The following is a 19,200-nucleotide window of genomic DNA, read 5'->3' as shown; positions in this document are numbered from 1 at the left end:
ACTATTTTAGAGAGAAAAGGTGAGAGGATGAATGAATATTGCATGAATGAAAATATAGAGAACAAATTCTCTATAAGAGAAAGGAGGGAGCCGGTTGTGGGGGGTGGAAGGCCAATGCATGGACTTCTCACTTTTCCTTTTTATCTTTTCTAAACCTTAGGTGAGTAAGGCTAGTAAATTAGGGTAATCATCATGATTCATTTTAATATAAAATAAAACATCCATTATCCCTGAATCCCTCCAATATTTCGGCCCATGTATAAAATGGTTTTCCATTTTATTTTGTTAGTTTGTCACTTGTAACACAATATGTCACATGTAGCATGTAGCATGTTATTAATTAATTCTAATGTATATTTAACGTATTAAATATCATTATACAATTAATTAAATTACATATAACAAATTGCCTAGTAATTCACAATTACATAGTACAAAATGTGACATGTTAATATAATTCACAACATTTTGTAGTTATATTTAACCATTCATTCTTATCTTCATTGTTCCATAAACAATAATCAATTTTAGTAATGAAATCTTTTAATTACTAAAATGAATCTTATTTAATCAAATTACAATAAGATACTTATTCTCACTCATAAATGTAAATTGTTCAATTTAAGGAATTGATTAACTTATATCGATATACAATTAATCAACCAGTCTATTAAGGGAATTGTCCTATAGGTGTGACCTTAAGGGATCAACTGATCACCACCGTCAAACGACAGTAATGTTAAACTCTAGTTAGCCAATCATTACTGATTAATGTTGATCAGTTGACTATATAAATGAATCATCCCTTACGTATTCTTATATGAGATTTAATAATGATTTTAAATCATGTGATCGCACTATTGTTGATGACACTTACTCCAACAATCTCCCACTTGTCTGAGACAAGTGTGCGTCACCAATTCTCTTGTCCTATTACAATCTCCCACCCAATGCAAGGTGTCTTGCAGGTCTTACTTGCATTTGATCATATCTTGAGTGCTTTCCTCGATCTGGAGAGTAACTATCTGACCGGAATTATCTACCGTAGATACCTTCCGAGCGTGGCCACGCATTTTCAGTTCACTTCTCCTCGAGTGGCCCTGAGATTTTCAACAACCCTGACAAGGGGTGGACAATTCCTATCGCTTTATTCCCTTCGTACAGCCACAGTTCATCATGACCCAAAATATACTCATTTGATTGTAGTTATGACAGTCGTAATGTATAAGTCAAAGACAATCAGAAACCTGTGCCAACTTGGGCGAATAGTCTCTAGTCAAAAGAATTGAATCGTAAGAATACTATAGTAGCTCTTGCCACGACCAGGCTTTATGAATTTCCAGAACTTTATAAGCGGTCCCTGCCCGACAGAGTGTCTTATACAGTCCGTCTATGTGATCGACTAGCCATCCCGTATGATCCTATGGCACTTGAACTTGCCATCAATCGCATCACACTCTAGTCACTTCGAGATGTCACCACCTATAAGAAACCAGGGGCACTTACTATGTCAATCCAGTTCACTTCAATGGGGTTCAATATTGTCTCAACAACCCATTTGGATATAACAAAGTAATGGATGAGTTTAAAGAAACTCGAACTATAAATGAGATTATCATATATGAATAGTCAATACCCTATTACTACTTCATATCTTATAATCTATAGTGTACATTTTACACTAGTTGAAATGCAATAACAGCTTGGGAAGTGGATATACCATGTATCCATACATTTCAACTTTATGAATTGCTATTTCCTTCTATTCAATGTTATTTCTAATGACATGAATTTATCTAAGTAGATGTCTAGTCTTCTTACTAGACTTGGGCTCTTATACTTGGAAGATGCTCCCATTATTTTCATATAACTTGTGATAAAGTCTATGGTAGAGGGATTTAATCTTAGTCCCTACGTTGACCATCTTATCACAATGTACTCAGATACTATTTGTAGAACTTGCAATGGTTAAAGCTAAAACATTTTCTTAGTCAATTACTCCTAAGTCAATAAAATCAGCCTAGGATTTCAATAAATCCTTATAGGTTTGGAAACTAGAGTTTGTGCAACTCTTCAAAATATAACTTAGTATATCATCCAAACATAAGAAAGAATCCCCAATTCTTCTCAAGAATCTTAAAGGATGTTCTTTAAGGCTTTCAAAAGACCTTTATTCGAACTAACTTTTTATTGACTTATTATGCTCCAAGCATATGATTCATCACGGCATGTGCATATAATGGCATACATGATCGTTCTAATGGCGGAAACATTAGCAATCGATTTCATGTGATCAACAACTTATTAGGTTCAGTGAATGACTATGACTCTATCATAGTAATTCCACTTTCATCAATATGAATAACCTACTCAACCTTGTTGATGTTAAATAGATAAAGAATCTTATCAATATAGGATACTTGTCTAAGTGCCAATCTAAAATTCCCTATGTCATAATAGATTTGGAATGCAATATGTCATCTTTTATTGAGAATTGAAGACCAAAACACTCCCTTATAGATGGTAGTGTTACCATGTCATCCTCAATGAGTGATATGACATCAATATTGATGTAAGCATGTCGTTGTACGCCCAATCAAACACATTTATATTTTCAACAAACAACTAGTTAGTGGTTAAGTCGAGGTCGATCCATGGAACGGTGTGCTTTGGGTTCTAAGTCTATGTATCTCAATTTATGTTAGTGTCACAATTGATTTGGGTTGGAGTTGGTGAGTCTAAACTAATATAAGCAATAAAGTAAAACAAGCAATCAATTAAGAGATGTAAACAATTTATTAGAGACACTAGGATGTCATGGGATCATAGGGGATTCATGGGAGTAGATCATACAAACATGTTCTCAATTAGATGCAAGCACTTATTGTTGTGATGGGATCGAGTTAGTGTATATCTTACAATACTTAAGAAGGTTTGGGTCCCAGAGCCGAATCGATTAGATTGTACAACACCTACAAGTCAACTTAATCCTTCATATTCAACTCTATGCATGGTCTAATGAGGCTCGAGTTGGTTTATAAGCTTACAAGCCTCATTAAAAAGATAGGTGATGGATCAAAAAATGATAGAATTCATAGGCTCGCATTTCATCGAACATAATATGTGCATAAGTTAAAATCACAACAAGCAAGAAAATTAATTATGGAAACATATTAGATTAAGCATAGATCAATCCCCATGTTTGTTCCCCTAATTCCCCATTAATCCTAACTAAATAACTACTCACTTATTATCATGGGAAACATGTTATCAATAGTGTCAATCATCACAACAAGTATAAGCATGATTAAGAGAGTGAGGAAATAAACAATAAAGAGTAAAGAGTAAAGGAATTATACCAAACTTGAGATGAACAAATGGAAAGGAAAGAATAATAGAAGAAAACTTGATTGATTGATGAAGAGGTTTCAATTCTCAAATAATAACCCAATAGTCTTCAATTACCCAATAATAATAAAGCTTGAACAATAATTAAGGAAAGATTAATGTGTAATTTTGTGGAATGATTGAGATTAATCTATTCTAATCCACTCCTAATCTAATCTAGGAGAGCTTCCTCTAAGCTAAGGGGACTTTTTTCTTGATTATTAGAAGGAGTATATATAGTAGTACATCTTTAGGTTAAGCAAGGGTGGATTAGTAAATAACAATGCTAAGTTTTAAATAGGGAATTGCAAGTCCCGAGGGAGATGCGCAGTTTGGACTGCTACTCCTAACACGATCCGCTCGGATCAGCTTGAAGCACGGTTGATTCTGCCAAGGGATCCGCTCAGATTGCAACGAAGGCGCCCGGATCAAAGCTCCCGGATCCGCTCGTCTCGTGCTCAGGCCGCTCAGATATGGACAAGGCAATCCGCGCATCTTGTGCTTAGGACGAATGGATCTTGGCACAGTTTTCCACCTCTTGCTTTAGAGGCCTATGATCTACATATACTCTTTATTCCTACTTCGTTGGTCATCGTTCTTGCCTCCTATTCATACTAGTCCATCTAAGATCGTCAACAAGCTTCCAAATATGCACGGGAGACAGGAATTCCGCCTCATTATCTCATTTCCTATAAGACATACGAAATGCACTAGGAAAGCAAAGTAGAAAGGATTTGACGGATAAAATGGCCATGAAATGTTATAATAGTATGCAAAATGGGTTCAATTAGGGGACTAAATATGCGCAATTAAGAGTCACATCAAATATGGAAGACAATCTCTCCCACTGAATTTCATGTCTAAACATGGCAATTTTGTCTCCCACTCAAATCCATGCATACACATGGTTTCTCGACAACTCGAGTGAAACCATTTTCTTTTCACATGATTGAAAAGATCATTTCTATCATAAGTGTTAATTAAAACCTTGTGCTTATGTCACACACACACACCCCTTTCTAAATACCTATTTAGAAATTGGTTTTAACATCTACTTTGATCAAACACACTATGAGATGTAGCAACGATAACCTGGATCTTCGCATATTTACATGTTAACTTAGCTTTGTAGACATCTCTTATGTCTATATATGCAACTCTAAACAAATTTATTATTTTGCACAGATTTCACTTTGGTTCATTCGGCTCTTATGTAAAATAGAATTTAATTTACTTGATTCAACCACTTCACAATCTTATTATTTAAAGAACATTTTCTTTTGGTCTCCTCACTAGTCTAAATATTTACCTAAGAAAGCTTTCTTTTGGTCTCCTCATATGTCATGAGTTTTACTTAAGAACGCTTTCTTTGGGTCTCTTCACTAGTTCCTAACCAGTCGTATGTTTGTTGCTAATTTTCTCCCACTCTATCTTTTGAAAAATACATCTATTTTTCTCGAAAGATAGCCTTATAAGCAACAAACAATTTCAGACTTAAGATTGTGAAGGAAGAAGATATCGTATATTATAACCTTAATAGATGATTCTTTTGTAAAGACATTTTTATCTAGCTTCAAAGTAGACTAATCCTTATAAGGTAAAGGATTGGACTCATATCCATGTCATATACAATCTTAAGGTCTTAAGCCCTCCTATAGCTTGTATGGAGTCTTATAAGTGGTCTCAAGCCTTAGTTATAAGTGGTGTAGCCAATTGATTTATAAAATTTTCCCTTTTAGATTTCAAATAATTATTTTTGACTTTACAATCATTCATTCTCATATCAAATAAGATGTGATGTTAAGTCACAAAAGTATAAGTGAGAATCAAATTCATGGCTTATGAACTAATTACAATGATTCAATCGTTGTAATGCTTTATGATTATTTCAAGTCAATATAATTTATGTTTTGATGTGGAAGGTGTATAATGACAACTTTTAGAACGAAACAATTTCCAAAAACCGAGTGACTTGTGTTGAAAACCAAGCCATTAAAATTCAAATAAAACTTCTTTTTCTTGAAAATAAAAGGAAATAAACTTATTTTCATGTCTAACAAGGAAATTAAAGGAGTTCTAAAACAACTACTTCAAAATGCAACAATAAAAGGAAGACTATCAAAATAAAGGCCAAGCTTCCATAGGTCTTCTACGATGGGCGGCTACTCTAGCTTCCCTTGAAGAGCCTCCTTAGGCTTGCTTGTCTTTGCCTTTGTCTTTGCTCGGATGCCCTTAAAAACAAATTAAAAAGGGTAAGAATCACAACTTGTATCCAAATACCAAAGTTGAGATTTTAATCAAAACAAAAATGATAGGGAGAATTTTATTTATTACCTACTGGAACAATCTTTCCATCTTTGATATCACCAAGATACTTCGGGCAATTCCTCTTCCAATGTCCTATGCCATTACAATAATGTCATTTGTCTTCGGAAGTAGAACCCTTTTTAGAAAAGCTTTTCTCAATTGCTTTTCCTTTTCCCTTGAAGGGAGTGGGTTTCTTGCTCTTGCTTGCACTCCTCTTAAACTTCCCTTTGCTCTTATTGTTAATTGCGAGCACATCCTTGGTTGAACTAACATTAAGACCCATATCTCTGTCGGCTTGCACAAGCAATTTGTGCAATTCATGTAGAGAAGTCTTCATATTTCGCATATTGTAGTTTACCCTAAACTGCACATATGCTTTGACTTTGTTCAAGGAATGTAAAACTCGGTCTATAACGAGTTGTTCGGGAATGTCAACCCCTAGGATCTTAAGAGTCTCAACAAGCACAATCAACTTGAGCACATGAGGGCTAACCTTTTCGCCCTCTTTGATGTTGATTTCGAAAAATGCGGAGGCCGCCTCATATTGGATGATTCTTGGAGCTTGCGAAAACATGGTCACAAGCTTGGTGTAGATCTCATAGGCCGTGCTCATCTTTATAGCACTCTTTTGGAGATCGGGCTCCATAGAGGAAATCAAGACGTTCTTGATAGAGGCCGACTCTTTTAGGTAGGCCTCATAGGCTTCCCTTACAGCGGCGATTGACCTAGTAGTAGGTGTGGTGGGAGCGGCTTCAGTAAGGTAACGAAGATTGTCGTCACCTTCCGCGGCTAAACGGAGTTGCGCATCCCAATCGGCGAAGTTTGAACCATTCTTTTCAGGTTTACATCGATCCATAAAGGATCGGAGCCAAGAAGCACTTGAGAGTGGTGGATCGTTTGCGCTAGTTGATGCGGATGAAATTGGAGTCGACATTGCAAACTAATGTGGTTGACTACAAAATAGAAAATGAAGGAATTATAAACATTTATCGCTTTAATGAAACTTGTAAATATTTTAAGCAAGTCTTAGCATTTATATAGTGACCTTTACCTAACTATAATAAATGATTATGAGACCCAAAATTCATATTAACTTGGATGTGAGCCAACGGGCCCTCTACACCTTTACTAATATAACTTGGTGGGTTAACCCTCTTAACCGATTCTACAATTAGAACTCTCGGTCGATGATTTTACATTAAATTCATCTTTGGCCCGAACCTATTGCGGCTACGGTCGCAAAATACCTTCGTTGAGATCAACCAAACGTTCAAAGTGTAATAACTACTTATTACCCCACTTACCCAACGTCAATAGAAGCACCCCGAAAAATCGTATTGTACCCCTTATGAAATTGAGATTCATGGGCACCTACTATTTGGTAAGGCTAAGTCTCAATCTTTTAAAAGTAAAGGTATTGTCAATTTATTATCTATCAATTTTAAGTGAGCTAAAAGTCGAATTATCGATAATTATAATTGACATGGTCGAAGACTCGATATGATATGCATGTGTTGTTATGGCGATTTGGCAATGCATGCAACATATTAAAAGAAATGCAAAGCAAAAATAAAATTCCTAGTATGGCCTTCCTAAAATAAAAAATCAAATAATCTATTACATATTCGAAAACCAACTCCTTTGGTCCCTTGAATCTTCAAGTGGCACGCCTCCCAAGAACACCGTCTTCATCGGAACGCCTTTCCGAATGGCACCGTCTTGAAGGAACTACGAAAATACAAATAATAATAAAAATACAAAGCTATTCCTATTATACATTTGTAATATGAAAAACTAGTAAAAAATAAAAGTGATACAAGATCACATTAAATTACAACCGAATCAATATTCCCTTACATTACGGGCAATATCGGTTAAAAAACTAAGGGCATACTAAGATAAATTACATAATTCAAAATTACATAAATAAAAAATGGCATTCAACAATGAAATATGCAGCGTTATAATATGTGTCTATCATGGCAAATTATGTGCCAAATCGCCCTATTTAACTTATATCGATCATATAACCCGGTTTTATGGAAATTTCCGATTTTGACTTATTAAAATCGCCAAATAATACTAAAATCTAATTTTTAGTCCAAATTAATTATCCTAACACTTTTAGGACTCAAAAGATAGTCATTACTCAATTTTTGACAATAATTCAACTTGATATAATATTCATGCTCATTTTTGAACCTAAAATCATAACTTTTATGAAATAATTCAAATTAAATTACCATAATTTAAAAATTTATAATGTCAAAAATTATTGTTTAAAATTTTCGAATTTATTTCGAGAAAATGTAGTTGCGATTTATCGGTTTTATCAAATAAAACATCTAAAGCATACAAAAATTAATCTAATCAATTTTACAACTTTAGATCTGATAAGTATAATATAAATGCAACCTAAAATAATTTTCTTATGCCATGTAATTTATTTTAGCTATTTATGCTAAAATAGTCACTATTTATGTTATTTTTACTCTAAAAATTCATAGATCATGCAAAATGAATCAAGTTCATGTTGAATTTTACACACGTTGAGTAAAACATGCATGTGACAACATGTTAACATTTCATCGCCTGATTCGAAGTTTAACTATTTTTAACCATTTTACCTCCATTTAATCAATTTTTATTTCATAAAAATCATAAATCATGCAAAATAAATCAAATTTATACGAAATTTTCCATACAATAAGTAAAATATGCATGTGAAGTTACTTAAAAATTTCAACGTCAGAGACTATGTTTAACTATTTTTAGCATTTTAAACAACATTTTAATCATTAAAATGTAATAAAAATAACTAAAAATCATTAAAATGAACAATAAAATACCATAAATTATAAAAATGAACTAAATACATTTTAGGACCATAATATACAACATACATTAATATTTCGTGGCTTTATCTAATAAATCACAAATATTTAGTTTTAATTAAGGTACTAATAACTCGAAAAAATTATAAATCGATTATGCATGCAACATCCTATGCTCTGATACCAATTGTTAGGTTTATATACCTATTATTAGACTTTTCTAATGGTGAATAAATTAATATTTTAATATGTGTTCTTTAAGATCTAGTGCATGCATAACTAAATGAGATATAAAATGAGAAAACAATGGTTCTTACATTGTAGTTGGTCTGAAATTTAGGGCACAAATAAGGACTCCTTCCTTATTTGTTCTTGAGCTTAAAATATGGATGATCCTCCAACTTCAAGAAAGAGATACTCCTTAAAATTGCACCCAAGACAATTTCCCTTAAAACTAATATATAAACTAACTAGATTAATATACTAGTAACCCTTAAAATAATTCTAATGATATCTTTATCACTACACTAGTAATCTTATATATTGATATTAAAATTTTAGATGAACAATTTTTTGAGTTTCTAAAACTATTTGAGAGAGAAAAGGTGAGAGGATGAATGAATATTGCATGAATAAAAATATAGAGAACACATTCTCTATAAGAGAAAGGAGGGGGCCGGTTGTGGGGGGTGGAAGGCAGTGCATGGCCTTCTCACTTTTCCTTTTTCTCTTTTCTAAACCTTAGGTGAGTAAGGCTAGTAAATTAGGGTAATCATCATGTTTCATTCTAATATAAAATAAAACATCCATTATCCCTAAATCCCTCCAATATTTCGGTCCATGTATAAAATGGACTTCCATTTTATTTTGTCAATTTGTCACTTGTAACACAATATGTCACACGTAGCATGTAGCATGTTATTAATTAATTCTAATGCATATTTAACATATTAAATATCATTATACAATTAATTAAATTACATATAACAAATTGTCTAGTAATTCACAATTACATAGTATAAAATGTGACATGTTAATATAATTCACAACATTTTGTAATTATATTTGACCATTCATTCTTATCTTAATTGTTTCATAAACAATAATCAATTTTAGTAATGAAATCTTTTAATTACTAAAATGAATCTTATTTAATCAAATTACAATAAGATACTTATTCTCACTCATAAATGTAAATTGTTCAAATTAAGGAATTGATTAACTTATATCGATATACAATTAATCAACCAGTCTATTAAGGGAATTGTCCTATATGTGTGACCTTAAGGGATTAACTAATCACCACCGTCAAATGACAGTAATGTTAAACTCTAGTTAGCCAATCATTACTGATTAATGTTGATCAGTTGACTATATAAATGAATCATCTCTTACTATTCTTATATGAGATTTAATAATGATTTTAAATCATGTGATCGCACTATTGTTGAGGAAACTTACTCCAACAACTACAACATGGCACAATAAGGGTACATCAACCCTAGAGGCCCTCATTCATCTAGGGCTCAACGACACCTCTTGTTCCCTAACTATGGCAACCAATGAGGGAACGTTGGCGACCAAAGTGGGGGATTCTATAGCCTAGGAGGAGGTTATGACCAAGGAGGATCAAGCGGACATGGAGGCGAAAATGATGATAGATGATGATGACGAGTGAGATGGCTAGCCACACCACCTCCATTTGTATGATACAACCTCTCTCTCTCTCTCTCTCTCTTGTAAAGTTGCATTGCATTTTAAATACTTTGCATTGTATTATATCTCACATGATTCATGTAGTTAGTTGCATATAGACTATAATTCATGCATAATTACTAATGACCAAACCTATTCCTTTCTACACTAGAAATAGTGCTTAAATCGGTTTAGGGAGGTTTGATCATAGGTAACCGTAGCATACTAGAAAACATGCATCATATAGTGTAGTTTAGATTGCATTCATTTGTTATATATGTCATATAGAATTGCATCTAGTTAGAGCATTCATTCATATAATATCGTGGCATTTGTACTTCAACTTCCAAAAAAAAAAACCTTAAAAAATCTATAAACATGTATTTCTTTTTCATTCCTACTCCTACATGTACATTGAGGACAATGTCCAAAATAAAGTGGGGGATGGGAATTTATATGCCAAAACACATACAAATTTGAAAAATCCTAAAAATATGTTCTTTAATTTCATAAAAACAAAATCCATAAAAATTTGAAAATTTAATAATTCCAAAAACATGTTCTTTCCTTTGTAGTGTAGAATTGTATATATTGTATATATTTCTTTGTTTGTCACTCTTATCACATTGGGTCGACTACGCCACATTCGAGGCATGAAGGAAATAGAAGACCGCATAGTATGATCTTTCCAAATATCCTTCCTCCTTTTTATATAATAATGACAATGTGGCTTTATTTTTATTGATGCAGTATGAACCAATGTGTTGCTAAAAAGTTTGCATCTAGATTATGTGGCATAATAGTTGATAGAAGCATATGCATTAGAGTTGTATATATGATAGTTGCATCATGACATGTAGTTGCATAGTTAGAAAATTTTGTGAAAATGCCTATTTAGGAAGCTTGACAAGTGTATAGAAGACCCTTGTAGATTATTTTTCTCCTTGAGACTTTGTTTGCTAGAATACCCTCAAGACACCCTAGGATGTATCATACTAGTATCCTTTGACTCATGGACTAAGGCCTAGTCAAGAGTACCTTGTGTTGTGATAATTCCTTGGCTACCGTTTATTCCAAGGTGACCTTTGAAGCCATGTGGACACGGGGGGCCTACAGGAACGCTTGGGAAACAAGCGTTTGAATTTGTGGAGTCGCCACCAATTTATTGTGGAAAATTGGAAACCGTTCGAATACTTCGCGTCATGTCAAGACACAAAGTAGTGACATAGATACTAAGAACTCGTTATCCTTAGCATTCTAGGTCTAGAATGACTCTCGTGGATGCCAATGAACACGGATATTCACAGAGATCTGGAGTAAGGGGTGTTAGGCCCAAATTAGCCTCGTCTGAATCTAACTTGGCCTGACCCTACTAGGCTGGTTAAGACAACCAGAGTCCGGACAAATCAAACTAATATTTGGCAGATGAAGAATACCATAAGATAAGCAAGCTACTAAGTCCTAGAAGAAAAGCCTGATGGAAAGTACAGAATAGCCTGGTAGGACATTCAAACAGGCTGGATTAAGAAGATAAACAAGAAATGCAGTTGTATGAACTAATAATCACGTCCTATTTTCAAGGAAGACCAAGTCTAACTACAAGACCATATCACTCCCATGAATCAAGACGTGTAAAACAAGAAGTGCTAAAGATTGGTTAAGAGTAGAACGAGTCAACCGGATTAATAGGGAGTGTGCTCTATAAATCTGGTAACAACTCCGACAATAGAGAGGGACGTTGAGATCAATACAACGTTAGTATTTGTAGAACTACAAATATTGTAATCTAGCATTTGTAAATTTATGGATTATTCATTAGTTATTCACATTTTATCCCTCATCCTTTCCTAAGTATTCAGTCATATACACGAATTTGTACTTAGCTTTTTAAAGTAATACGAGCAATATTCCTATACATAATTCTTTCTTATCATTTATATTATTATTCTAAACCTATTGAACTAGATACCCTAATTACTCAATAATCAAGCCGGATCCTTTTCAGGGAAAATCCTGCTAAAACAATTGGCGCCCACCGTGGGGCATCTAGTTCTTTAATCAAAAAATTCCTTTTACCATTCTCCATTTAATATTCACATACAAAAATGGTGGAACTCACATCAGAATAACAATTAGCGGCTGCCCTGGCCAAGATCAAAGAATTGGAGACAATTCAAAAGAAGGCAGCCCAAGCAGAAGCAGAAATCAGTAGGCTGAAGGAATCTGAGTCTAACTTGAGGAAAAAATTGGAAAATCAGGCTTCAGGCTCCAAGACCAGATTCGAACCAGGAACCCCATTCTCATCCATTATCAAAAACATTGACTTTTCCAATTTTGGAACTCCGGAGAAAGATACATTATCCGGTACCCAAATCATTTCCAATGATGAAACAAACAAAATTGAAGCAGCAATAATGATGGCTATGCTTCAGGAAATCCAAAAACTCCACAACAAAATAGAAAATATATACCGGAGTGCCGGACCACTGTGGTCAAGTAGAAGTTGACAGCTTTGCAGATTCACCCTTTGCAGATGAAATTGCAAAGATTGATCTCCCCAAGAAATTTACCGTCCCATCCATGAGAACTTATGATGGGACCTCTGATTCACAAAATCACGTTGCCATATTCAAACAAAAGATGTTAGCCGCCTCAATACCCAGTGAACTCAGGCAGGTCTGCATGTGTAAAGGCTTTGGTACAACCCTGACCGGAGCAAAGATTACATTACAGTGGTTCATCAATCTCCCAAATTGAGGTATCAAGAATTTTGCAGAACTGATCAATGCCTTCAATCAACAATTCGCAAGCAGCAGAGACATGGACAAGAGACCCGGTAACCTGTTCAGGGTAAAGCAACTCCCTGAAAAATCTCTCAAAGAATTCCTGGCAAGATTTGTCAAAGAAAAGGTGACCATTCCCAGGTGTGATGAAGAAACAGCAGTAGAAGCCTTCAGGCAAGGAGTCCTGCTTGACAGTGACATCTATGCAGACTTAACCAAAAAAGCCTGCCCAACCTTTGCCACTGTTCAATCCTTCGCCTTAGAACATGTCAGATTGGAGGAAGATCTCAACTTCAGAACAAACTCGTCCTGAGGAAAGCAAGGCTATGGACACACTAACATGAAAAGCTCTTGCCAGAAAGGAGGCAACCCCGTATCAGCACCCTATTCCAGGCCTGAACGATCTGAAGTCAACATGGCACAAGAACACAAAGGTAACCTTTCTAGCCTACCAACTATTCCTGAATATAACTTCTCTATAAATACTGCAGGATTAATCAAACGCCTGGAAAGCTTAGGAGATACGGTCAGATAGCCCAATAAATCCGATAACCCCAGGAAAGATCCAACGAGAGGGTGTGACTTCCATCAGGACATCGGGCACACCACAGAAGAATGCATCCAACTCAGGAAACAAGTGGCATACCTCCTAAAGAAAGGTTATCTGAAGGACTTAATCCAGCAGCCAAAGAACAAAGATGAAGGACAAAACAAGAGAGATTCAGGGAACGACAGAGATCCTCCTCCTCCTCCCCCCATCTATGAAGTCAAGTTCATAAATGGAGGATCGTAAATCGTGGTCCGACCACTTCGGCCGCGCAAAAGAATATCCAGGGAGTCTAGACTTCAGCCCCCTCTTAGATCTAAGTCATTGCCTGCTATTACTTTTGATGACTCAGACTTGCAGGGAATATCAGATCTACACCATGACAGCTTGGTAATTACCATGCAAATTGGCACAACTAAGGTATCAAGAATCCTGATAGACGGAGGCAGTTCAATCAATTTGGTGATGCTTGACGTCCTCAAAGCTATGAAGATAGATGAAGGAAAGATCATCAAGATATCCAGCGTCCTGGTTGGGTTCAGCGGATAAACAAAGAACACCCTGGGAGAAATTAGCCTGCCAACTTATGTGGAAGGCGTGGCTTCATATGAAAGATTCGGGGTAATGGATTGCCTATCCTCATATAACGTAATCCTGGGCAGACCATGGATCCACAACGTCAAAGCAATCCCATCAACATACCATCAATGTGTGAAAATACCAACCGAATGGGGTATAACCACCATCAGGGGAGAACCAAGGACGGCTCAGGAATGCTACACCCAGGCTTTGAAACCCTCAAAGTCAGGTAAGTCCCTTGCATAACAATTAAAGTCACCTTTCAGGGAAGAATATATTGCACAATCACAGATGGAAACAGGAGAGGTCATTTTGGACCCAGAATTCCCTGACAGGAGAGTACTTGTAGGGTCAGATGCACCAGACTCGGTCAGACCCAATCTGGTCAGCTTTCTCAAAACTAAAATGTCCTGTTTTGCTTGGTCACATTTTGATATGACTGGTATAGATGCTGATATTATAACCCATAAGTTAAATATTGACAAATCATTTAAGCCTGTACAGCAAAAGAGAAGAAAATTTGCTTTAAAGGGCATGAAATCATCAACCAAGAAGTTGACAAGCTATTGGACATGGGAATGATCAGGGAAGTAATGTACCCTGACTGGCTTGTAAATGTAGTAGTCGTCCAAAAGAAAAACGGCAAATGGAGAGTCTGTGTAGACTACACCGACCTAAACAAGGCCTGCCCCAAAGATCCATTTCCCCTGCCACACATTGATGCAATGGTGTATGCCACTGCAGGCCACGAGATCTTAACATTCATGGATGCCTCCAGTGGATTCAACCAAATAAAGATGCACCCTGCAGATCAGGAAAGTACAGCTTTCATCACTGAAAGAGGAATATACTGTTATACTGCTATGCCCTTTGGATTAAAGAATGCAGGTGCAACCTATCAAAGTTTAGTCAACATGATGTTCAAAGACTAAATAGGAGATACCATGGAAGTCTACATAGATGACATGGTAGTCAACTCAAAAAAGGCAGAAGACCACGTCAAAGACCTGGAAGTAGCCTTCCAAATACTGGAGAAATTCAATATGAAGCTCAATCCACAAAAATGCCATTTTGGAGTCTCAGCAGGCAAATTCTTGGGCTATATGGTGACAAAAAGAGGAATTGAAGCCAGCCCTGAATAGATCAAAGCTATCCTGGAGCTAGAACCACCAAAGAGAGTCAAAGACATACAAAAGCTGACTGGAAGAATAGCGGCCCTGAACAGGTTCATTTCAAGATCGTCAGAGAGGTGCAAATCATTCTATAATCTGCTAAGGAAGAACAAAGACTTTCAATGGACCCCTGATCATCAGGCTGCCTTTGAGGACCTGAAAACATATCTATCCTCTCCTCCCTTGCTGGCAAAACCAGTCAAAGATGAACCCCGACAAGATATACCTGTCGATCCACAGAAAACCGCATCGGTGCGGTCTTGGTCAAAGAAGCAGACGGACAACAACACCCTGTCTATTACGTAAGTAAAAGTCTACTGGATGCAGAGATCAGGTATGGCCTGCTTGAAAAATATGTTTTAGCTTTAATTATGAGTTGCGCAAAATTAAGACCATACTTTGAAAGCCACCCTATAATAGTCAGAACCAATCTTCCTATCAAGTCCGTACTTAGGAAGCCGAATTGTCCTGGACGAATGTGCAAATGGTCGATCCCAAATAAGCACATACAACATAACATTTGAACCAAGGACAACAATTAAGTCACAAGTACTAGCAGACTTTGTGGCTGATTTTAGTCCAGCCCTAGAACCCGACCTAATAAAAGAAGTAAATAAACTGACCAGCGACCAAACAGACCTAGAATGGACCCTATTTGTCGATGGTGCAGGCCAACATGAGGGGCACAGGGCCTGGGGTAGTACTAAAATCGCCACAGGGGGATAAGATAGTACAAGCTATAAGCTGTGCATTTGAAGCTACCAACAATGAGGCAGAAGATGAAGCCCTAATAGCTGGATTAAAGGTATGTATTGACCTTGGTGTGCAAAATCTAAAGGTACGTACTGATTCCCTTCTTATTTCCAACCAAGTAAATGGAATATATACTGCAAAAGACTCAAAAATGATGCTTTATTTGGAAGTTGTCCAAAATTTAAAATCAAAATTCCGCAATTTTAATATTGACCAAATTCTCAGGGACATGAAAACCCAGGCCGATGCCTTAGCCGGCCTAGGATCCAACTTCAGTCCCCTCAACTTTGACAAAATACCCATCGTACATTTATTAGAACCTGCAATAAATAAGCAAGATGAAAGTTTCCCAATAGATGTTGCCAATTCTTGGACAAAACCTTACTACGATTGGCTACAGCTGGGAATCCTTCCCCTAAATAAGCAAGATGCCAGGGCACTAAAAATAAAAGCTGCCTCATATACTATTATTAACAACGTGCTTTTTAAGAAATCGCAGGCAGGGCCGTACCTCGGATGCCTGGAACCACAAGAAGCTGAACAGATATTATCAGAAATCCATGAAGGTTACTGTGGAAATCATAAAGGCGGAAGGAGCCTGGAAAGCAAGTTACTCAGAACAGGCTATTATTGGCCCACCTTGAGGGCCGATTGCCTGGAATTCAGCTCTAAATGCGAAGCTTGCAAGATTCATGGACCATATATCCATCAACCATCTGAGGAACTACATTCCATATCCGCACCCTGGCCATTTATGAAGTGGGGCATGGATATAGTAGGGAAACTACCTCAAGCACCCGGGCAAAAAGTTTTCATGCTAGCAATGACTGACTACTTCTCCAAGTGGATAGAAGCTAATTCATACAGGCAAGTCAAAGAAAAGGATGTCATAGCATTCTTCAAACACAACATCATATGCAGATATGGCATCCCCTCTGAAATAGTATGCGACAATGGCACGCAATTCGTGGGAAAAAGAACAGCAGCCTTCTGTGCTCAATGGAACATCAACCTGGTAACTCCACGCCAGGATATCCAAAAGCTAACGGCCAGGCAAAATCCAGTAACAAAGTAATAATCAGCTGCATAAAGAAGAAGCTAGAAAGAAGGAAAGGCAGATGGGCTGAAGAGCTCCCCTTAGTCCTCTAGGGCGACGTAACCACGCCTAAAACATCCACAGCCAAACCCCTACTCCTTGGTCTATGGATGTGAAGCGAAGAATCCCAACCGAGGTCGACATTCCATCACCAGATGCGGCTGAACACAATAACGAGCAATATACCTCTAATGGAGGACAACCTGGACTTAACGGAAGAGCTAAGAGATGCGACAAAGATTAGAATGGCAAAGATATCGCAAAGAGTTGCAAAACGCTACAACAAGACCGTCAAAGCTAGAGTATTCAGGGTAGGAGATCTTGTCCTCAAGAAAGTCTTTCAAAACACAAAAGAGAAGAATGCTCGCAAATTGGCCCCAACCTGGGAAGGTCCCCACCTGATTGACTCAATAGTCGGCCAGGGAGCTTATAGATTACAAACCCTAGACGGCGAAATGATCCCAAGAGCTTGGAATATTGCACACGTAAAACTATTTCACATATAAAATATATCTCCCGGTCCAGGTATAATTTTCATCTTCACATTTCTTGTCTGACCTGATATGAAACTAAATGTATGATACTTGCCATTATATGAATAAATGCCTTATATAATTTCTTCTATTATGTGCCCAAGTACTTGTCAATATTCTCATATTTCCTTTTACCGAATAGAATCTTTAATATTTGTTTTACATACTGCACTTTACTTAAAACAAATCTTAAAGATTGGGGGCCACCCCACTGATATCCAATTGATACCCAACTTTCAGTTGCAAAAAAAGGCCTTAAAATATCGAGCTCAATTTAATATACAAATCTGGAAAACCTTTTTCTGACTTGTATAACATAGATGGGCCATAAGCCCTCCCAGGACAAGCGGGGGGACATAAGCCCTCCCGGACATGTGCAATAACCCCACCCATAACACAATGAATCGCGGATCCGGACAAAAATCGGCCCGATCCAAATCGAATAATCGGCCGATCCAAGACATATCCAACACTACAAATGTACCTTATCAAAACACAAAAAGAAACCAACAAAGACCAAGTATTTATTCATCCAAAATAGCCGGCCTTACCACATACCTAATAATTATCCATTCCAGGAACATCCCCCCTGGATGGGCCAAAATATACCTAATAAATATTCATTCCAGGAACATCCCCCCGGATGGGCCAAAACGAAAAAGAAAAACATAAATCTAAGCAGGTTTTGAGCCAGTAACCGACTCACAACCATCCACCCTTTCCTGATCACCAGATTTTTCCTTAGAAGGAGGCGAATCCACTTCTTCTTCTTGACCCATATTGGCCAAATCAGGATACTAGGTGTCAAGAGCTGTCTCATCCCGGTCCGGATCCCAATTAGCCCGGTCAGATTCCGGATACCTCATAGCATCAACCCGGCCTTTCCCAAAGAAGTACTGAGGAGCATCAGCCGCCCCTCCACAAGATCCTTTTTAGCACCAAGCTCTTCATTCTTCCTCAGCTGATCCTGCATTGCCTGCTTCTCGGCAGCCAACTCTTCCTTGACAGTCTTCAGCTCCTCCCTTACAGCCTCCAACTCTTGCCTGACAACCTTCTCAGCGTTTTTTGCAGCCACCTCACAAACTATAGCAGCCCTGGATGCCTCTCTAGCTGTCCCCAGCTGAGATTGAAGTACTACCTCATTACCCCTGGATGTGTGCAGCTCACGGTTAACTTTATCCAATTTCTCTTCCAAGCTAGAAACCCTAGCCTGGGCATCCCTGAGCTGACAAGCAGTGGCCAACCGGGCATTCAATCCCTACAAGAAACAAAAGAAAGTCAATCAGCCAAGTATAAAGCAACACAAAGAACACATAACAACTAAAATATCCCTTTACAGCTAACCTCCTTAGCCTAAGAACCAAGTTCAGCAGCCTTTGTCACTTTAGTAGAAGACTCAAGGGTATTAGCAGACAAAAGTTGGCCGCTCATACTAGCAGAAAATTCATTTATCCGTGCCCGGGCAGCATCTATATCATCCATCCTAGCAGACACTTGCCTGACACTCCTGATTG

Source organism: Silene latifolia, chromosome 9 (genome assembly GCF_048544455.1).
Source record: "Silene latifolia isolate original U9 population chromosome 9, ASM4854445v1, whole genome shotgun sequence".
In the NCBI taxonomy this organism is placed as follows: domain Eukaryota; kingdom Viridiplantae; phylum Streptophyta; class Magnoliopsida; order Caryophyllales; family Caryophyllaceae; genus Silene; species Silene latifolia.
Note: the sequence above shows the minus strand (reverse complement) of the source record.